At 46.7% G+C, this 23,377-nt stretch overlaps 1 long non-coding RNA gene and 1 pseudogene across 1 annotated transcript in view; both read left to right on the forward strand.

Annotated features, from left to right (window-relative positions):
- Nucleotides 1-23,377, forward strand: part of LOC146870419 (uncharacterized) — a 225,697-nt gene that overhangs the window by 26,581 nt on the left and 175,739 nt on the right. The gene's annotated exons all lie outside the window — the stretch shown is intronic.
- Nucleotides 10,957-13,754, forward strand: LOC146870420 (uncharacterized; annotated as a pseudogene).

The raw sequence follows: 23,377 nt of genomic DNA on the forward strand, positions 1-23,377 counted from the left end.
TGCAGCAATTGCGGAGCAAACAAATCAACAGCAGCATATCAGCAGCAAAGGAGAGGATTAACGGAAGCCCGCCGAAGACACTGGAAAAAATAGAATGAAAAAATGCCAGTATCACACCAAATATTGTTTGGGACGAGGTCACAACTTTGAAAAAATGCGCCAAGCCAGTTGTTGATGAGGCATTGAATATAGTGTGAATCAGAGCACCAAAATGAAGTGGGAGATCAGTATTCAAAAACGCATGCACCTCAGTGCGGGTGTTAGCTACGTGAAGGACAAATTTTTCACAAGAGGAAGTTAGGGCGACCTCTTTTTGGGACAATAGAGCCCTTATTCTGCTCATCTTGTTGAACTCTGCTTTCAAGGTTGGTATGGAAGGCCAGATGGATATGTCGAGTCTCCCATGCGGGGGTGGAAAAAGCACATTCTTACAACAGACTACTCATTGGGAGACAGTTACAATGTACGGAATCCCTGCTAGCATCCAGCAACACGCCTCATTATTTAAAAGCAAATAGCTACCGTTAGCTAATAACGTGAAAGTTGGTGTTATCGCTGGAACAGGACTTCCCTTTAAAATGCATGCTAAATTGTATGTTCCTGCAAACTACAGAGTGATAAGGTGTGGAAGTGCACTCCTCTCCTTTTCAATAAACCTCTTTACCCTCTCTCAGGCACCGGTATGTGAATGGGAGTGATCAAATTTCGTGGAGAAAAGTGCTACCCAATGGTTCATATCTGCCTAAGGCATAGTGTTTCATACAGGAACTGAACTTAAATAACGGAAAAGGTAATGTGATTAACCCATGAATAAGCCACACAGCTGAGTTCGATTCGGCCACAGAGAATGGTAAAGGTTCCAACTTTTCAATATGCAATAGTGAATATGTTGCATCCTTCATGGACATGAACTGTTTATCAGTCAGATTAAACGGCAGGAATAAAGATGATGTATTCATGTAGTCCCAGGGAACTTTCCCAGCCTTCAATGTTTGTAAAGTCCATGCAAACTGCATTATAGAACCCAATTGATTCTGACCATGGAATAAAACAGACATGTCATCTTATACAATATCTACAACAGATGAAACAATATTATCTAATGTGTAAATTCTGGTAGAAAGAGTATTAATGCTATAGTTTCATCTGTTGTAGATATTGTACAAGATGACATGTCTGTTTTATTCCATGGACACGTGAGTGTTTACTTTAACCCTGGGCGGAGTTGGCGGAGTGCCACTACACGGAGTTCCACAGAGTTGAAAAAAAACTCAGTGGAACTCCACCCCGCTCCGCTCGCCCTAATTAAACAAAATAGGAGATAATCACTTACCTGCTCTGGTGTCTCCAGGCTGCCCTTCTCCTCACCATGGTCTTCTCCTTGTCGTCTTCGCGTCCTCGCCGGTTGCAAACCCCTACGTTGTACGTTTTGCAAGGACTGCGCAGGAAGATGTACAAAGTAGGGGTTTGCGACCGGTGAGGATGCGAGGACGGCGAGGAGGAGACCACGTTGAGGAGGAGGGCAGCCCGGAGACACCAGAGAAGGTAAGTGCTCATTATTTCCTGTTTTTGGGTGTGGGCGCAGGGGCTAACTCTGCTAAGCGTTGGAGTTTTTGCCTGAACTCCGCGTTCCCACAGTGCTGGCGGAGCGGAGTTTGACATTCAGGCTTGGTTTACTGGATTTTAAAGCCCCAATCCTCATAAGGTTTCCAGTCCTGGCCCTAAGCCAGCAGAGGTGCAATTTAGGATCATATATTTTCACAAATTAGGATTTTGGTGAATCGGGACATTATTGTGATTGTCCACATTAAGTAACATTAACAGTAATGGTTGATTTAATTCACTCGGCCTGTTTATTTTTCCATGGGAAGATATTTGAAAATGGCCACCAGAGGATAGTATGGTATAACTGAACACTGAGCTACCTGCCTGATGCGCAAGCTAATGTAGCTGGATCAGCTGCAATCTTCAGAAGTTGGAAAATGAACATTGTTCCTTTAAGCAACAGCACTCCACCAGTTTCCCATCATGCTCCGTTGATGGCAGAAAGATCAACAAATTTTTGCAGCTTCTGTAAACAGTACCATAGAGCATTAAGTGTATTCAAGTACTTTGGAGTTAGCAGTTTAAGCTATGCCCATGTGTTGGATATCTTAAGCACAGCATTCCATTGGGTTCAAGTCGTGTGCTTGCACTGAACAAAAGTGCTAGTGTAGCACATGCCCGTAGAGACCAGCTTCAGAGGGCTATAAAGCTTTTACAACATTCCGCAGACAGCTGTGAAGGACAACATTGGAATGTTGGAGCTCTGGGCTTCTACCGGCCATTAGAAGCCTGGGGCACTTCATTGTTTTCAATGGAGCTCCCAACATTCCAGTGTTCTAACATAGCCTTATAGCCCGCCGTAGCGGGCTTTACCGGCTATTAAAGGCCCACTCCATCGGTTCGGGCCTTTAACAAGGGAGCGGGACTTTAATAGCCGGTATAGCCCAGCTACAAAGGGCTATAAGGCTATTAGAACATTCTGCCACTAGAGGGAGAATCTCTAACAAATAAAACAAACGTTTCAGGCAGCCCAAGGGGATTGAAATTCCTTGAAATTGAAATTGCTGCTGGTGGAGGTATTGCCATCTACTCCTGCTTGTCTAGCTGAATGTCCCCTCTTGATGGGGGAGTGGGGGCTGTGGATCCACAGTTGCAGGGACTGGGGTGGGTGCAGCTGTTTCCTCATGTGGCAGGGCCTCCCCTTCTGTGTCTGAGGCAGATGGAGTTTGCCCAGATTTTGTTGGACCACAGAAAGGGGAAGATGTTGCTGGAAAAGCCCTGCATAAATGAGCATAAATGTCATGCAGCACCCCATTCGGGGAGCCCAAATTTGAGTTTAGATTTTCCATCTGTACATTGTGATCGTTCTGCAACTGCTTTGTCTCCCAGAGCTCTGTAAGGACCTGGCCCATTATGTTTTTGGACTGATGGAGGTCTCCAAAGACTTGATCAATGGTGGCCTGGGTGACGATTAACTCAGTAGACTGACTTTGGCCTCACTTTGCTGGCCCACATATTCCTTTCCTTAAACCCTACCCCTACCACCCTGTGCCCTTGACCCAGTCTACCCTATCCTACTGGGACTGGGAGGGCACAACATTGGATTGATGTTGCTTTGGACACAGGAAGTAGAGGTATTCTTGGGCTGAGGTGTTTTTACAGCTGGGGTGTGAGGTGTGGGTGTGGGCCGAGTGAGACTCACTGGAGCTGGCTGCCCAGGCAGGCCAGATGGGCCAGGCTGCTCCTCGTCATCCAGACTTGCAGGAGTGCTGTCCTCAGTGAAGGCTTGATCTTGGTCTGGAGTGCAGGTATCCGCAGTGGCAGATGGTTGTCCACGTGCTCTGGGTGTTGGACCTAATATGAATAACAAATATATGAGTTTGTAAAAGTCTGGATTATACATCAAATGAGTATGAAGCTAAAGAAGTAGCAATGTAAAAGGAAAAAGATGATGACTATAATTTGGACGATTGGCCCTAAGAGTGAGCACTTTTTGATTTAGGGAACTATACAGTGTGCGGTGATATTATATCACAATCATTCTGGACATTTTTGTTTAAAATGATGACTAGAATGAATTTACCATTCTGTGTAATTTTAAGGGATTACACAAACAGTTTGTTACACACATGAGTACTTCTATGAAACAGATAAAGAGATGTCCTGAAGAGATAAAGAATAATTAGGAAGGGTACATTAAATATACCAAATTTTCAACAAAACACAGTAGAGAGGAGAGATGGGAAATCAACCGTTCCAAGGCCTCACAGGGTTGAATTATGACAATTTTAAATGACTTAGAAGTAAATATCATTAGACATCATATAAACATTGGGAAGTACATTTGTTTTCAATGGAACCTGTATTCAACAAACAACACTACATATTGTAAAAAATAGACTTATTTTGTGAAGCAGGTTACATCTATTTAATGACATAAGCAGAAAGTGACAACATACAAAATGATACAAAAGAAGACATTTCAGAACATAGCATAATATAAGGAATGATATTTACTTTACACTTTCATATCTTTGGAAATCTGAAAGATAAGAAAGAATGACCAACATCACATTCCAATATTGTTTTCACAACAAAAACAAGGCATCATGGTAGTTGTAGTTATTTCAATTTACCATTACCAACACTTGCAAAATTGTTAGTTGAGCATCCCTAGTAAAATATATGCAGAGAAAATGAACAGATGTTTACAATATCACATATGTGACATGTCTTTTCAGGCGAATTGTCACAACCTCCATAACTTAATGTGAAAGTAAATGGTGAATTCAAACCAAGAAACAAACAAGGCCAAAATAACCAAATGGAGGTCAGTGGACTCCTTTTTTAGGTCTCGCCTACGCAGCGCACATGCGCTGCATCATAGGAGAGACCTTTAGTCATCGGCACCGCTTTGCGGCCAAAAACGTGCACGTGTTCCATTGCCTTCAATGGCAACGCGTGCATGTGTGGCGATTCATTTGCGGGAGCGAGCGGCTGGCGCCATATGCTATCAATTATCGCGGCGCCAGCCGCTCGCTCCCGCAAGTGAATCACGCAGGCCCCCTCCTCTCTCCCCCTGCTGCTGCACGAGGCGCGTGCGCTTGTGCTTGTTTTGTGACAGATGCGGTGATTGCTTTCTAAAATCCAAGCATTTCTTTTTCTCAGCAAAGGGCAAATCATCCAAAAATGTGGTGTTGTGTGAGCAGCGAAATAAAGGCAGATGGGCAAAAAAAAAGTCATGCTAGAGATATAAGACAATACTTTGATTACATGCCCCGCGTGCTCTTAATATACGAATTAGTGTAGCTGGCCCAAGATGGCGGAAATCACTTACAATCAAGACGCACATACTTTATATAGATCGCCAGGGCTGGCGTGTGGCTCCTACAACAAATGTAATATGCTAATTGCGCAGTTCAGTTGATACAGCCTTGTCAAACAAAAGGACATATAAGCGCTTTGACGCCTCGTTAGAGGTAGTAAACGCTATAAAATGCAATTACAATACAATATAGGTGTGCAGGGACCTACTAGGTGGCATTGAGTCACGGCAGGGATGTATTTAACCTGTTGTTGCTCAGACTCCATAGGGGAAGTTAATCCTTCCACAGCTGGGTTCTGTCTGGGCACTAGAGGGGCCTAGAGCTTCTTACCTTTTTAATGGCTCTGGTTAATTGCTCAAGGACAGGCAGCCTATCACTTACATAAATAAACATCAGAGAGCTACACTCATAAACTGGCAGACTAGGCAGGCATGTTCCAACACCGGGTGTGTCAACTGTGCCCCATGAAGTTTACGACTTTGTTGGGTTTTTTTGTTTACGTTTTCTCCTTGCGGAGCACAAAAGGTTAGGAAATGATGGCTGTGGATATATTTATTCTGCATTATTCTTCGGCCGTGTTGTGACTCCTTGGTTTTCCCTTCTTGCATTGTGCGTTTTTTGCTAACTTTTTATGAGCACACAATATATGTTATGATGTAACAGACGAGGGCCAAGAAACCAAAGGGCACACCTAAAAATGCAGTGCTCCTTGTGGGAGCGGGGTGCATCGTGCACACCTTAGGGTGGTAATAATGTGTGACATTGGCAAGGACGTGCTGTTTGCACAATATCCCCCTTCTGCCCCCCCAATCACCCCAACAAGGTGCTATTCCAGAAACCCATTGAAAACGAGCATTTTCAATGCAATAGGTCTCGCATTTATGCGAGTTTAAGTTTTGGCATTGTAAATGGCAATGCCTTTTATTTATGTTTTAAAAACCAATTCATAAAAATCAGTAATTTTCATTTACAATGCCAATAGCTCAAACTTACGTAAATGCGAGACCTATTGCATTGCAAATGCTTGTCTTCTTTGGCAGTGAGTAATGGTTTTGTTTCTTGCACAGGGTCTTTACCACCCTTACCGAATATGTCTCTTTACACCGCGAGCAAATACCACGTGGTAGGGTACAACGCGGACGTTGCACCGTCCGCGTTGTTACCACGCATGGCTTTACATCGCAAGTCGTTTCTACAACTTGCACTAGATGGTGCGCTGGACTTAGGAATCATATATATAAATTACTATTTCTACTCCAGTTAGGTCAACAGCAGGGAATGTGTTGGATTTAAAATCCAACACATTCCCTGTTGTTGTGGGCCATACAGAGCAAGTCGTTGAAATGACTTGCGATGTAATGCCATGCATGGTAACAACGCAGACGATGTAACGTCCACATTGTAACCTAACAGCGTGGTATTACCCGACTTGAAACCACTGTTTCCCCCTTCACCTCTTTGCACTGTACCTGGATTCTCCACGTATATCTGCTTCTAACCACAATGTTCTTTTGCACCTGGCTGTTGCCACTCATTGTGCATTCTGTGCCTAGTTATCACTGCTTCACAGTGCTTCTGATCGCAGCGTTATTTTGCAATTTACTGCCACTCTTTGTTGATCTTTGAAAAATTGGTTGCATCCGCCTTTAGCGTTATTGTTCCGTATGATGTATAGCTCTATGATGCGTAGTGGCGAGGAGCCTCTTTTTATGGCCTTACCAACAGGTTCCTGGCCAACGATGTGTTGACTTCTCAGTGAAGCTTTCATTATCGTTAGTTGCTTCCCACCAACTGGAGTGGGGCTTTGACTCCACATACGGCAAACGTAGATTCTCCACTTCAACAGAGCCACACGTGGCACACGAAAGCAGTTTGTTGGACCACGGCAAACTCTCTGGGACAGCCCTGTCAGGTTACGTAACCCCTATCTTGTTGCCAGTTGCAGAGTCCTCCCGAGCCTGGGTATACTCCTCTGACTACACCACACACAGACCTTGGTATCACACATCTTTATTCTTCTGAGTGTAAGCGCAAACTCAGAATTCTAAACCTAGATTCACTTCACTACATTCTAACACTTACGTCACAGTTCTGCGGAGTGCATCAGGACCCAAAAGGGTTAATTCATTGCTAACTCACACAACACTTCAGACAGGCGGACAGTGGGGTGGTGTGATGGCCAGTCATTGGTTGCTGATGTCAGCGTCCACGGGGTGCCTTGACACAACAGGTTCAGGTCTAGGTTAGGGGGTCTCACAGTGTTTCACCTTGTGCTCCACTATTTCTCACTCTAAAGAGCTGTTAAACCCTGTATGGCTGGAGGAGCAACAGGCCTTCAGGTGTAAGTGTGCTCCCCTCCCTCCTCAGCCCTGGTGGGGTGCAAAGAGTAGGCAAGGGAAGGGTGACTTCATCCTCAGCAGCGTCTGACCCAGAGCATAGTGTCAAGTTTACAGACTGCCTATGTGTGTCATTTCCATGATTATAGTTTGCTAATTACATCACACGTCTAAATGCGTGATGCCTTGAGTGACTCTATCACTGATAAAACCAAAGTAAGAACATCCATTTAAAGAGATAAATATCACAGATTACCCACTCTGAGTGATGAGAAGCTCTCACATAGCCTGAAACTGCTGTGAAACCCCTGAAATAGAAGATTACAAACAAGGGCAAGTGAACAGAACCGCCAGATGACTCTTAGTATAAGGACAGTCGCTGCAACTTCACTCACTCAGTCAACTGGGTTCCTTGTTTGAGTGGTGCACACAGTTCAGTGTCCCCAGAAAACCAACCTTCCCGTCTGAGGCACCGAAGTGTCACTACCCACAGCCAATTGATGAGTGGACCCCGCCTGCTTTCTCACCCAGGTGGCATGTACATTGTATTAAAAACTTCCATGAAGACAAATGTCTTTGCCGTGCTGCAGCCAGGCTGGCTTTAGTGGTGAGAGGCTGGACATCTCTATCTGGCTGGTTTGTCTAAGTAGTGCTGTTCACTGAGGCTTCAGATGCCCTGAGGAGGAAGCTGACAGATGTCACGAGGAGGAGACAGATGTCGCGAGGAGAAAGCTGAATCTAAAGCAGAATGGAATAAAACTGAGGTGCTAGTGATGGGAAACAATGCCTCCTGTTCGAATGAACTTAGCCGGCCAAAAGAGCTAGGGTTGCTCCCGGCACTTACTTCATCATAAAGTCGGATAGCCATGCGCTATATAAAAAATGTTTCAATTGAAGTGTGAACCAATGATGTAAACAAGCTGAGCCACTGCAGGGTCCATTAAAACCACAATCACTTTTCCTCGACTTTAGGCCCAGCTCTAACAGACTGCCTAAGGCATCAGGAAACTGCAGATAGCACCTCAAGCAATGCACAGAGCAGCTATGGTTATGCATGACGTACATTTTTAATGCAGAAATGCGGGGACAGGCATTAAATTGACTTACTTCAACTTACAATGTGTGATACTTGACAGCCTGTGCTACAGGTGACAGTGAATACGGTGGCTGTTCCTCCTAAAGGGCGGAGGAGCATCGCCCTGCCTGCTGCAAGCGCAGAAGGTAAAAACAAATAAATAAAATGGCATTACCATGCCATTTTAATTGCCGCCAGCTCGCACTGTGTTCAGCACAAGTATGAGGGCAGGAGGTGGGCTACTTTCTGCAAAAACAGCATGAGAGTAGCTCCAGGATTACCTGGATTCGTGTCAACTTGGCAGGAAGGAAGTTTCTTCCTTTCCTGCTTGTAGTCACCAGGATCCCGCCGGAGACACGCCAGATGGGACGCAGCCTTTATGATGAGTTTTGGGGCACATGCCCCACCATATTTTCAATATTTCAGCAACCACTGAGTAAATGCCTTACATGGGACTCTGTATCAGAGAACTCCGCCCATGCCCCACAGGACGACAAACCCCAGGGCAAAAAACATTGGGGCATATGTACAAGTCCCTATTGCCACAGGAACGTCACTTGTTCCAACGTTCCTGTGGCGATAGGAGCTTCGCCTTATTTACAAGGCAGAGTTAAGCCACTTGGCGCGGCTTAACACTGCCTTTTAAATAAGGCCCCCTTTCACGCTATGGTTAGCGTGAAAGAGGAGGGCAGTGGGTGTTGCGGTGGGCGTTCCACCCCAGCACCCATTGATTTTGACACTGCCCCCTATTTACAAGGGTGGCGTAAATAGGAGGCAGCGCCAAAATTAAGACCAGGGAAAACCTGGTGAAACCAGGAGAAATGCTTTATTTATCCTCTTTTTTTCTTCTCCATGTTGCTGAATTGAGCTGCACACAAAAAAATGACAAAACAACATTAAAAGATTGTTTATATTATGTGCAGGAAGGGACACCATCCTACATATAAACAATCTTCCCCTGCATGCAGACACCCTTGCATTGTGGTGCAAGGGTGCTTGCGTTGGCACTAAGCTGCTAAACTTAGCGCCAGCGCAGGGGGAAACACAAGGCTGCACCATATACTTGTAAATATGGTGAAGCCTTGAGCTTCTGAAGTGGCGGACTGAGGCGTTAAGTCATGACGGGGAACGCCTCACTCCACAACTTCTTTGTACATATGGCTCCTTAGAGTCTGTGATGGCCCAGCACACACTCTCCGGGAGGCAGAGCAGGGATGTGGGTGATGCTGTATGGGCCAAGTCTAGGGTTGCGCCCCGACCGGTTTTCTACTAGCACAACCAGTACTTTGATGTCCCGGCAGGTATGAAAATAAGGAAAATCACCTCAAACCGATATTTTTAGCCTTTGTCTGAGCATACTTCAAATCAATATAAACAGAATCCACTTTTAAATGTGTTATAGAGCTGTGTTAATGACTCATGACTAATAATAAAAGTGAACAAAAGCAAAAAAAAACATGCTACAAATGCATACATACCATACTTTTTAAAGTTCTATTTGGTACCATGTCCCAGCCTTTGCAGAATCTGTAAACAAGAACAAACACCTAGTATTTTTCTCTTGGAATGGTGGTAACCCGAGCCCAGTCAGCAGCAGGCAGTGACCATGGAAGATGCTGCCAAGTCCAGCTCTGTCCAATAGGGACGCGGATGTAGACCCTGCAGCAATGTCTCTTCTCGATGGCCCTGCTGGAGCAGGACCACTCTTGAGTAGTGGCTTTGACTCTGTCATCCGGTGACGTCACTCTCAATACAGTGGCGTCCTTCTGGTTCTGGGGTGGGAGGGGATGTACAGGAGGCCCTCCTGTTCTTCTCTGTGGGGAGAGTTGTGGCAGGCCGATGGTTTACTCGTGCTTGGTGAAGGGTAGGGGTGGTTGTGCCTGCAGGATGGGCCACACTAGTTTGAGGTGCCCCCATGTGGGACAGGCCCCTTTTCCAACCAACAGGAGGAAGAATGTCGGCTTCCTGAAGCTGGAGTAGGCTGCAGGCCATGATGTCATCGGTAGTCCAATGATCTGAGCCAGTTTCACCAAAAGCAGGGCGACAAGCTGGGGTTCAGCTATACACTGATACCACTCAAGTGTTGTGGGCATCGACTACCAATGGCACAGAGAGAACTGGCAGAAACTGAAGGGAGGACATATCACCTGACCAGCTTCGAGGGATGGGTGTGTGTGTAAATGTAGGAACACCCATGTAGCAGAAGGAGCTGCTCTGGGACGCTTCCTCACGACACTACAGATGTGTCACTTATTTTAGAGAGCGGCATACCTACTTTTACCGCTTACCACTACTTCCACCAAAGGATTATTGTGTACAATTGCCAAAGTACATTGTAAAGTGGTGTACAACTGGTGTACGGTTTTTTTTTATGTAAATTCATGAACCACGCCTTTCATGTGTGACATCCAGTCCCCAGTTAATGTGTTGCAACGGATATTATTTATTTCAAACCCTGGTGTGAACCAGTCATTGAACTTCCACTGCACCGGGCAACAATTCAGTCTCAGTACCTTACTGAGAGGCATGTTGTGTCTTCAAACTACAAAGAACAGAGGAAGGAGGCGGTTCATTGAATCTTAAGATAACCCTGTCTGGTAGACATACAGACAACCACCGCCGCTCAGACAGACACCTGCACTTCAAACCACTGATGAGACAGCAGCGGTGTGAAATGGCGCTGAGAACGTTCTCTGTGGCCATGGTTTGCACAGTGGTTGCCGGTTGCTGGACCATCGTGTCAGGCACAGTCACTGCCACGTGCGACAACTACCAGTGGGACCAGCTGAGGTCCCCGGGAGTGTTAGCCCCGACCTGCTTTGGATTCCCCTTGGAGGGGTTCAGGGTCTTCAGCAAATGCAGCACAGTGGGGAACATGGAGATGGATCTAAGAGAGGTTCCAGTGGACGTGGACACCCTCTGCCTGGTGTTAGACGTGCCAACCGTCCCTACAGGCTCGTTCTCGGGGTATGGGAACCTGACCCGGCTCTATTTGTATGGATCGTTTTATGTTTCTGCAGGAACCTTCAATAGTGCTGCCAAACTGAGACATCTGGGAATCAAAGGAGATACCAGGCACACTCAACCCGTAGACATGGATGATCAGGTGTTTGGCGGATTGGAGAATCTAACACCCTTGGAACTCAGAAATCTGAAAATTGATACAGCTTTTCAAAGAAATCTTTTTAAACCCTTACATAGAATACAAGTGATAGCCTTATCTGAGAATGAGGTTCATAGACTGTACAGCCTGACCACTATGCTTCAGTCACTGGCCTCTCTGAAGATCCTGGAAATCAAGAGGAATGGTATTGTTGCAGCACAGGGGGTGGACTGCATTGAGACAAACAACCCCATGAAGAGCACAGTTTTCTCTCCAAGTATTACCACCCTCGATTTGACAAGCAATGATCTAAAAAGTGTGGAGAAAAATGCATTTTGCAACTTCCCTCATCTTACTGTCCTCAAGGTAGATGCGACTGGTCTCAAGGTCATCGAGCTTCTCTGGTCTGGAATAAAGAGCATTGAAATGCTGTCCCTTAATGCCATGAAAAATCAGGACTATCTGAAAATTAAAGATGTCTGCACTGTGGTGTCTCGGCTAGGAGTCAGGAACTTGACAGTCGCTCAACTTTATTTCAAGACTTCCCAAGACCTTTGAAGGATGCTCCATGCTGTTGTCTCTCAACATTTCCAGCAACCTCCTTTAGAGCTTTCACAAATGATATGGCAAAGAAACTGCTGAGCCTGAGGTCCCTTGTTCTCTCTGTAAACAAGATAAAAGCCTAGACCCGTGTGCACCCGGGACCCCCGATGTTCTGTCCAACCTCACACACCTGGATCTGTCTTTCAACCTCATCACCAATATCGGCTCCGGGCGGCTCTTCTGCCTGGCTAATCTGGAAACACTGGATCTCAGTATTAATTACCTTGTGTCCCTGGAAAAGGACACCTTTGTTGGTCTTGACAGGCTGCAATCTCTGCAGCTGGACTACAATAAACTCTTTCTGCTTGAGAACTTCTATTTTGATTACTTGAGTAGTGTCAGGGTGCTGGGTCTCAGGGGAAATTTACTGAAAAATGACAATAGCTCCCTGATCGCACTGAACCAGCTTCAGGAGCTATCCATCACATATGAGACTCATGAGAATTTTGAAATCAAACAGAAAGAGCTGACTGTTCGTACCTTGGAAGCAAAGTCTGCAATAATTCTGAAATGCACAAATGACTGCAGCTCACTTGAAGTCCTTAACATGAGTGCTTCAGTGATTTATATTCGCTGGTGCAAAGATAGGCCCTTCAAATTTGTGAACGAACTTCACCTACGAGAAAACCACATACTGGAATGTTTACCACTTGGGAGCACAGAGACTGAAGGCTTGGGGCTCCCATCTTTTACTAAAGTTGAATATTTGTATTACAGTTCATCTGCAGATATGCCTCTCTATAAATCCTTTAGCCCCTTGAATAACAGCCTGTATTATCTTCACAATTTACGTCATCTCCATCTAAGAAACCTAAAGTTGGACATAAAGAGGAGTTTCCTGACTCCTGAGAAGCTGTTCTGGAACCTGACACACCTTAGAACCCTGATCCTGGAGGATTCTGGGATAGAGGACTTTACAGACACCATGTTTAGAGACCTTGTCTCTCTAGAACTCCTAATCTTGAAGTCCCAGCCTGTGAAAACCCTGCAGGAAGGTCTACTTGACCACGTGGAAAGTATGCGCTACATCTACCTGAAGGATGTACCCCTGGATTGTTTGTGTGAACAAGCCTGGATTAGAGGATGGGTGACCACCCACCCCCAAGTGAGCGTGCCACAGCTAGGAATTCAGACATGCTCTGTTGGGTCACAGAAGCTGAATTATCTTCATTTCTTGGAGAAAGGCTGCAGCTTGCTGATAGGTTACCCACTCTTCATTGGGACTTTCTCCTTCAACATGTTGTTCCTGATTACGATCCTTCTGTATCACAAGGTGCGCTGGTCCCTCCTATATCGCTTCTACGTGCTATGGACCTGGTGGAACTATCGTGGGAGGCAGGACAGAGAGAGGCAATATGACTTTGATGCCTTTGTCTCTTACAACAGCTGCAATGAGGCTTGGGTTGTCTGGGAGTTCCTGCCCAACTTTGAAGCGAGGGGGCTGCCATTGTTCAAGGTGCGTCTGCATGGCAGGGAATTCGAGGAGGGCAAAGACATCTCGGATAACATCATGGACAGCACTTATAGGAGCCAATGTGTGGTGTCTGGTCAGCCACCATTACCTTCCCAGCCACTGGTGTTCCTTGGAAGTGCGGATGGCCACATACCACCTTTTGGCAGACAGGAAGAATTCCTTGGTGATGGTGTTCCAGGAGAAAGTGTCCATGAGGAGCCTCTCCCGCTACCACCAACTGGCCAAGCTGGTGAAGAAAACCTACCTGGAGTGGGAGGAGTACTTGGCCCAGCGGCCTCTGTTCAGGGCCTGACTGCACACAGCAAATCGAGGGGATGGTGCTGATCATTATCCTTGGGAAATGGATGTGGTGTCTTGAAATGTCATGGTGTTTCGCATTGTCTTCTGTGGTTAAGGGTGCGGAGTCATGGGATGGAGTATTGTATTAAGGTAGGGTCTGCTTTGGATGTAGTTGTAGTGTTTTTCGATCTTGGCGGGGCGTTTTGGCATTATCTCCTAGGGATATGGATGTGGTGCCTTTGAAGGCGTCATGATGTTTCGAATAAGCTTCTGTGGTTAAGGGGGTGGTGTAATGGGAAGGAATGTTGTATTAACTTTTTTTCTGCTTTGGTTTTAGATGTGCTGTTTTGGGATGTGGTGGCATTATCTCCTACTGATATTGACGTGGTGCCTTGGCATGTGGGTGCAGCTCTTTGCTTAACATTCTCTGGATCTGGATGTGGTCTCTTTAGAAGTAGGTAGGGTAATTTGCCATTATCTTCCTGGGTCATGGGTTCAGTGTCTTTGTGTGATGTTATGGAATTTTCTTCTTAGGATGTGTCCTTTTCTTGTGTAAAAAATAGGATATCTTGGGGCATGTGCATTATGTTGCATCATTATTAGTGGGGTAGTGTTTTTATGCAGGTGGGGTGGGATTAAATTACTTTTTAATGCATATTGTGGTGTCTGAGAATATGTGCACATTATGGCATTATCTTCTGTGTTATTGGAGGGGGAAATCTTGGGATGTGATGTTCTTGCAGCATTCATTCCTTGATGCATGTACATTGGAGCTTGGATGGTTAGTGCGTGGCTTTGGAATCACTTTCAAGTGTTACAGATGTGTTGTCTTGGGATGTGGGCATAGTGTTTTGCGATTGGCTTCTTGGGATATGGAACTGGTGTCTTGAAACGTAGGTAGTGTCGCGCAATAATCTTCTTGGAGTGTGACTGCAGTTCTGGGGATGTGGACCACTGTTTAACATCACAAGACTTCTTAGCATCACAATGGTATGTTATGAGTATTTGTGTAGCGCACAACTCACCCAGGGGTATCCTGGTGCTGAAGCAGGAGCTGTATGGACCAAGGCTGAGCAGGCTTGGTGAAGAGTCAGGTCTTTAATTTCTTGCTGAATTCAAGAATCAAGGAGACAGCTTTGATGTGCAGGGGAATGAGAAAGTGGCTGTGGTGGAGAATATCATGGACTCACAGTTGGAGGGGCCTGGGTGTGTCAGTGCAACTGGAAGCTCTTGTGCATGTCTCTATGTCTCTCTCCTTTGCCTGTGTCTCTCTTGCACTGGGGGTCCCTTCCTTTGTCTCCAGCTGTCCTCCACTTGGATGGAGTAGTGGCTGGCCAGTGTCCCTGCCCACTCTTCCTCTGTGCTCGCGTGGACGCATTGGGTACCTGGATCCACTGGGAGGGAGAGGTGAGGCTGTGAGGGATCACTTTTTGTTATTATTCATTTTCTTGAACACAGTGCCTACAAAGGCTTCCTGGCGCTAAAAGGAGAAACTGCACATTGAGTATGTCAAATAAAGATGGGCACAATATAAGATAAATAAATACTATAGAGTATATAACAAGTTTTTTACAGCTTTCATAAAAAACAGAAGATGATCCATTGCAAAGAAAGTGGGCCCCAATCCAGAGGGGAGCCGCCTGAACACAGAACACGCTGCCGCTGACTCCAATCTTTGATTTCAGTTACAGTGAGTATGTTGGTATTAGAGCGCAAGCAGCGCACAGGTCAGTAACGCGCAGGCGTCTGCTGTAGGGAGCGCAGGCCTTTCTGATGGATAGGCTGCGAACAATACACAAGGATGTAACTGTCTTTTTATGGCAAGGCAATAAACGAAGAGAATACAGCGCTTCAGAAGCAGATGACTAGGTCACTCGATCACGTGGTCCATGCTTCACGTATTCTATTGCTGATTCAGCATGTGAATGGAAATCAACCAATAGATAAAGAGGGCTCACCCAAAGCAACCAATGACTGCTCTCTGTAGATGTTTTACTGTTCATAACATGAGCTCTAGCAGACACCTGCCTCTGGACAGACCTAAAAATGACTTCATTGAAAAGAGCCCCATTGCACCGCCTTGCCAAAGCCAGACCTATTGGCTTTGCCAGTGCTTGTGTGCATTTGTGACTTTACCTGAAGTGTAAAACGTGGAGTTCTTAGGCAAAGAGAATGAAATAAACAAGGGCCCTAAAAATACTTAAGACGGCACTGCATTCAGATCTATCCAAACCACTGTTGTGTCTTTAACACATGTTTACTATGGCTTGCTCACAATTGATGCAGTTTCTGACTATATTAGTACTAGTGTGGCTCTGTACCTCCCTAATGTTTGTGGATAACAGGAAGGTTCTGGGTGTGTGCTGTCCTTTCCTCTGCCTGTCCTCGGCTACTCCCTTGACACTCACGTTTAACAAATGCATATAGGTCAGACTCGTGGTTCTCTTCTATTCCCAACATGGGGTTACACTGCCACCTAGTGGAGATGATTTTTATCGTGGTTAAACCAACTGCACGTGCGGCCAGTACCGCGCATGTGCAGCACACGTGTCCTGCTCTTCAGTGTGGCCTGGATAAAAAATTAGCTAGCGTTCGCGCCAAGAATTTTCAATTCTATTAAGGACACGGAGGCGAGGATTATGCTTCTCTTTCCTATTTATTGCTACTCACAGCAGCCAATGAAAACTTTTCTTATGCAAAACAAACTACATTTCCCATGATGCATGCACCACATCACTTCCTGCAGAGCCCCAGAAGAGCCAGTAATACCGGAACCAGTCCTCTTTCTTTGCTCCGAACAATAAGTCCAATAATTATAACAAAGTTCAACAACAGCTTCCAACGTGGAAGAAACCAGACCAGCTGGGAAGAACGTCAACTTCAAGCAGGATTACGACTAATCCATCTTCTTATCGGATCCTGAAAAAACAGAGATAGAACAACCCGTAACTTCTGTATAAACAGAATGTATATGCAAAAACGGGTGGGCAATAATTACAAACACTGTAATTTAACCGGGTGGGATAATCCTCGCCTTCGTGTCCTTAATAGAATTGAATATTCTTGGCGCGAATGCTAGCTAATTTTTTATTCTATTACAGGACCGGAGGCTTTGTATTATGCTAGTTTAACGCTGATTAAAAACAACAGAGGATATGTCACCCACCGGTTTATAATAAAACTGTTTAAATGTTGAGCTCTCTCTTTTAACAGTGAAATGTAGAGAAGAGGAATGCTGTCCACAGAGAAGAGCTGGGACGGCTGGACAAATAACAATGCAAGATCATTGCCAGGCAGCTTTCCTAGCTGAAGCAATGGCAGCGGGGCAAGTCTCCTTTCAAGATATTGTCTCTTTTTTTAGCTGAAAATGTCACCCACTTCTAATAATGAAAGTGGAATTGTTCTGGGAGGAAATTTCAGAGGATCCGGAGGAAGAGTCCTTATGTAAACTAAAAAGAGCAAGTGTGTCCGAGGTCTTAGAAAAGTATTGGGCTCACACAGAGAAGTGAGGGCAACAGAGTGACACGAAGCAAGCCGATTCGGTCTAGCGCTGTCCAAGCAGCACCCCTCCAAGCGCTTCGTCTCTCACCCACACGAGCAGGGTGCCAGTCTGGCTGGGGCCTGACCCACGCTCCAACTAGGGCTTGTCTGCCTTTGAGAGCCAGTGGTTGCTTGAGAGTGGTTAGGGACGTGAACCCTGCTCCAATCATTTTGCCTCCTTCAGCCTAGAAGTAGAGGAAATCTGCTCCTTTTAAAGATTCTGCAGTTTATGCTCAGGTTGCAGCCACTTTACGCCATAGCCAAAGTAAAGAGCTTGAGGCCCAGAATGCCTTGAATTCGAAGGTAAGCAGCAGCCGCAGGCCCTCGGAAGGAAGGAAGGAAGGAAGAGAAAGAGAAGCTGAGACTCAGTGGTGAGGAATCAGAGCACAAGAGAACCAGGATTCTATTACAGGACCGGAGGCTTCGTATTATGCTTCTCTTTCTCATTTATTGCTACTCACAGCAGCCAATGAGAACTTTTCTTATGCAAAACAAACTACATTTCCCATGATGCATGCACCACATCACTTCCTGCTGAGCCCCATAAGAGCCAGTAATACCGGAACCAGTCCTCTTTCTTTGCTGCTCACGCAGACAGATGTTGAGCTCTCGATTACTGACATGTTAAATGTTTTATTTAAACGATTGAGTTATTTGCTGGCAGCGGCGCTTTGTTATAGTGGTTAAAGCTTCACTAACGCCGCTTGGCATTTTGACATAACTGCCCGACTTGCGGGACAAGCTAGATTTCGCGCCCTGGGCGCTACGGAGCTCCCGCTGGGAGCGGGGATATCTCAGGGCTTAGCGCACTGTGTGCGGCGATCGGTGCGTGGGGGCATTGCGACGATTTGTGATATTCGGCCAAGCGCGCCTTGTAGTTTGCATATCAGCGCGTTGAGCGCTTCACTTCTAAGAACAGCACGGTACCGCCCCGCCTTCGGTGGGTGCATATTACTATTCAACATAGCGCGAAGGCTCCCCTAATAAGCCGGTGCGCTAGGAGCCAGTCACTTTCGTTTTTTGTTTTGGTTTCCACGTGCGTTACCCAATTGGGCTATTTTTGGTAGGATTTGGGCTACGCACGTCGTAACTGCCCATTTTCTGTTGTTTTTCTTTCGTTTTTGGCCATTCCAGGCTGGCTTCCATACAGAGAGCACCCATTACGCATGGCTGGCTGCAAAAACGACCTGGGCCTGGAGGGAGCACACCTCCTGATTTTTCTTGCTCTTTTGGCTCCACTACGCCCTGTGGGCTGTAATAATTAAGAGACAGCTTTGGCTGAGGAGCTAGGTACCGGTGCTGTGGTGCTGTGGGTTGGCTCCCCCCCCCCCCCCCCGTTACTCCTCCTTACTGTTGCCTTATGAGCAAATACGTCTACAAATTTGGCTCCACCATGGAAAATTGGGTGCACTATGAGGAGGATGACACCTTGTATGAGGAGGAAGTGGGTACACCTTCCATCGAGGAAAATATTGTTGAGGCCCTGGACGCTTCCGTGCAGGAGTCAGTCAAGGCCCTGGAGAAGGCAGTTCCGGGAACTGTGCAGCAGGCATTGGCGACTGCATTGAAGCCTATTACTAGGCAATTGGAGAGGTTCGCGAAGCATCATGGCTTCCCTACCCCAACTGAACATCCGACAGAGGAGCCACGGCCTAAGTCCTGGCCTCATTCTGCGTCTTACTCGTCCCTCCCGCGCCCTGCGACAGAGAGGGAGAGGGTTCAGGATACTGACTCGGAACCTGGTTCCACCTCATCGGACACCCCTGATGATTCCCCTCCCAAGAAGAAATCTAAGGCTAAGAATGTGGAGACTCCACAGACGGCCCCTACGCCTTTCACCTTCAACCCCTCAGATATTGTTCACCCTAGATCCTCGGATTGGTTGCCTGCCCCGGAGGTGGCAGCGTACCTGCATGAGAATCTGCGCAAGAGCTTCGACAAGGAAGTGCGCAACAGACTGCGGTCTGAATGTCCCCGACCGGATCTTTCGGACAAGGTGGCGGAAACGCCAGAAATTGACTCCAGTCTGCTAACTTTCCTTAAAGTTTGCCAAGGACCCTAAGAAGGGTATAGATCGCACCTGGCGAGGGTGCCAAGACAAGCTTCTTGATGTGGTCGGTCCCCTAGCCAAGATATGAGAGATGGCTCTAGAGGCGCAGGAATCGGGAACCGCTATTGATTCCCATGTATTGGCGGGCTGGACCCAGCGGGCTATCTGCCTATTAGGTAATGCCAACTGCGCAATCTCCACGGAGCGCAGGAAGTCCATCCTGATGCGCATGGACTCTAACCTTACGGAGCTGGCGGCGGCGGAGCCTGGCCCATTGGCGGACGGAAACCTATTCAGCGACCGCTTCGTCAAAGATGTGGCGAAATACGTGGGCACCTTCACGACCCTGGACAAAGCTCAGGCGGGAATCAAACGGGTATTCCAGGCAGGGGTTTTCAACAGGGCCGGATGAGGCCGGGGCGCTCGTTTGGCCGTCAATTCTCCCAAGGTCCTCAGCGAGGAGATTTCAGATGTGGCAGGGGAGAGTGGGACTCTACCCGCGGTGGCACCTTCTACCCCACCAGGCAGCGCTTCAAAAAGCGACGATTTAACAAGGGATCCTATCGGGGAGGATTCCAGAACACCGAATCTTCAAGTGAGCGCTCCAGACTTATTTCCTTTCCCATTGGGGGGACGTATTCAGCAGTTTTATCACAATTGGGTTCAACTATCACAAGACCCCTGGATTTTGCAGACAGTTCAAGGGTTCCATCTAGAGTTCTTTCAGACACCTTGTCAGGTTCATCGGCCCAGACAGCTTTCTTTTTCCCAACTAGAGTGCGATTTCATAGATTCAGAAATAGGATTGCTGCAGAAACACGCGATAGCTCCTTGCGACGAGGGCTCTCGCGGTTTCTGCAGCAATATTTTTCTGGTGCAGAAGAAAGGCGGTGGTTACAGGTTGGTACTCAATTCGAAGGATTTCAACCACTATCTTACTTACAAGCATTTCAAGATGGATCCATCTGCTGGCAGACCTATTGAAGCAGGGGGACTGGTTGGTCCATCTGGACCTGAAGGACGCCTACTTGTCCGTTCCCATATATCGTCCCCATCGCAGATTCCTTCAATTGCAATGGCGGAACCGGTGGTACGAATATTTGGTCCTTCCTTTCAGACTTTCCTCAGCACCGTGGTGCTTCACCAAGGTTCTGAAACCTGTCGTAGCCTACCTCAGGGAACAAGGGATTCGCATGATTGTCTACTTGGACGACATGCTCATCATGGCGCAGTCTCAGGCGTTGGCAACTCAGCACTTGCGCATGACCATTCGTATCTTGCAGAACCTGGGTTTCGTGATCAACGAACAAAAATCGGTTATGTGTCCCACGCAGACGATAGATTTTCTGGGGTTCGTCATAAACTCTCAGACGGCCCAGCTCAGTCTTCCAAATTCCACACTTCGGGATATCAAGAAGGAGCTTTGCTCCTTCCTGACCAAACAGATGGTTTCCCTCAGGGGGATTGCCCGGATAGTGGGACTTCTTGCGTCATCCATTCAAGCAATATTTCCGGGACCCCTACACTACAGGGCCCTTCAACGACTCAAAATTCAACACCTGCAGAAGGGTCTTTCATACACAGACGTAGTCCCTCTTTCCCAAGAAGTGAGGGAGGAGATGCAATGGTGGTTGGCCCATGTAGAGGCGTGGAACGGCAGAGCGATTTTCGGCTCTCTACCGGAGGTAGTCATAGAATCCGACGCCAGTCGTTGGGGTTGGGGAGCGCGCTGCGGAAATATTTCCACAGGGGGACGTTGGTCCCTAGAAGAGTTAAATCTTCATATAAATTGTCTAGAGCTCCTCGCAGGATCTTTTGCGATCCGGACACTATCTCCCAGGCAGGTCTCATGTTGCATCCTTCTTCGGATGGACAACATATCGGCGGTACGGTACATCAACAAACTGGGGGGCACGAGGTCCTCAATGCTGATAGAGATAGCGAAGGCCTTCTGGCATTATTGCCTGAGTCATCAGATTTCAGTCATAGCAGAATACATTCCGGGTCAGTCCAATGTGGTGGCGGATTGGAATTCACGACACCTCCAGGACTACAGCGACTGGCAACTCCTCCCACGGGTGGTCCAGTGGTTGCAGGAGATATGGGGGTTTTGCGAGATCGACCTGTTTGCCTCCAGGCTGAACCGTCAAATGACGATGTTTTTCAGCTGGAGGCCAGACCCATTGGCTCTGGCGATGGATGCCTTTGCACAGGAGTGGACTCAGAAGTTGAATTATGCGTTTCCACCCTTCATTCTCATTCCGCGCATGTTCACTCAGGTGATGCGCCAGAAAGCGGAAGTGATATTAGTGACTCCCTTGTGGAAGTCGCAGCCTTGGTTCCCGTTGTTGCTGGAGGCGAGTAGCGACTTCCCCAGGAGGATCCCATGGTCCTCGACAATGCTCCAGGACCCTCATGGAGAGAGGCACCCGATGGTCCTATCGGGGCATCTGTCTCTGATGGCCTGGAGACTTTCAGGCAGCGTTGGCAAATGCCAGGGTTTTCGGAACAAGCTTCAGACTTCATCAACCAAGCGTGGGCCCCCTCTACCAGGAAGCGATATTCTTCAGCCTGGGGATGCTGGGTTCGTTGGTGCATGGGACAGCATGTGGATCCCGTGGGGGCAGAATTACCCTTTATTGTAAACTTCCTGTCAGAAAAAGCGTCGGAAGGTTTAGCGCATCGCTCTGTTAACAACTTCCGTTCCGCCATATCGGCGGGCCACTCTCAGAGGGCAAACCTGTCGGAATGCATCCTTTAATATGTAAACTACTAAAGGGTATCAGAGTAGCTAATCCACCTAAACCTAAGTATTCTTCCTTGTGGGATGTCTCGCTGGTTCTCTCATTGTTTAGCAGATGGGCCGACAACAATATGTTATCCAGGAAATAATTATCGGCCAAACTGGCCATGTTGTTATGCTTAGCGGCTAGTAGACGTTCCTCGGATGTTAAAGCTCTTGATATTACAGGTAGAGTATTTACTCCAGAGGGAGTTTCATTTAATATTACGTCTAGAACTAAAACTATGTCACGCAGTGTAGATTATCATGCTTTCCCCGACAATGCTAAACTTTGTGTGGTCCAATGCCTCAAGGCTTATGAAGACTGTACCAGGTCTACCAGACCTGATGGTGTCGTACAATTGTTGATTGCTCTGCAGAAGCCATACAAACCTGTTACTGCGGCTACTATAGCCAGATGGTTAAAAAATGTTATGCAGGAGGCGGGTGTAGATACTCAGGTCTTTGGTGCACATTCTGTTTGAGGCGCTATGGCCTCTAAGACCTTCATGTTGGGTTCTACTGTACAAGATATTATGCATTCTGCAGATTGGTCCTCTGAGTCAACATTTAAACAGTTTTATTATAAACCGGTGGGTGACATATCCTCTGTTGTTTTTAATCAGCGTTAAACTAGCATAATACAAAGCCTCCGGTCCTGTAATAGAATAAAAAATTAGCTAGCATTCGCGCCAAGAATATTCAATTCTATTAAGGACACGAAGGTGAGGATTATCCCACCCGGTTAAATTACAGTGTTTGTAATTATTGCCCACCCGTTTTTGCATATACATTCTGTTTATACAGAAGTTACGGGTTGTTCTATCTCTGTTTTTTCAGGATCCGATAAGAAGATGGATTAGTCGTAATCCTGCTTGAAGTTGACGTTCTTCCCAGCTGGTCTGGTTTCTTCCACGTTGGAAGCTGTTGTTGAACTTTGTTATAATTATTGGACTTATTGTTCGCAGCAAAGAAAGAGGACTGGTTCCGGTATTACTGGCTCTTATGGGGCTCTGCAGGAAGTGATGTGGTGCATGCATCATGGGAAATGTAGTTTGTTTTGCATAAGAAAAGTTTTCATTGGCTGCTGTGAGTAGCAATAAATAGGAAAGAGAAGCATAATCCTCGCCTCCGTGTCCTTAATAGAATTGAAAATTCTTGGCGTGAATGCTAGCTAATTTTTTATCCAGGCCACACTGAAGAGCAGGACACGTGTGCTGCACATGCGCGGTACTGGCCGCACGTGCAGTTGGTTTAACCACGA

The sequence above is a fragment of the Triturus cristatus genome, chromosome 1_1, assembly GCF_964204655.1.
Source record: "Triturus cristatus chromosome 1_1, aTriCri1.1, whole genome shotgun sequence".
NCBI classification, from domain to species: Eukaryota; Metazoa; Chordata; class Amphibia; order Caudata; family Salamandridae; genus Triturus; species Triturus cristatus.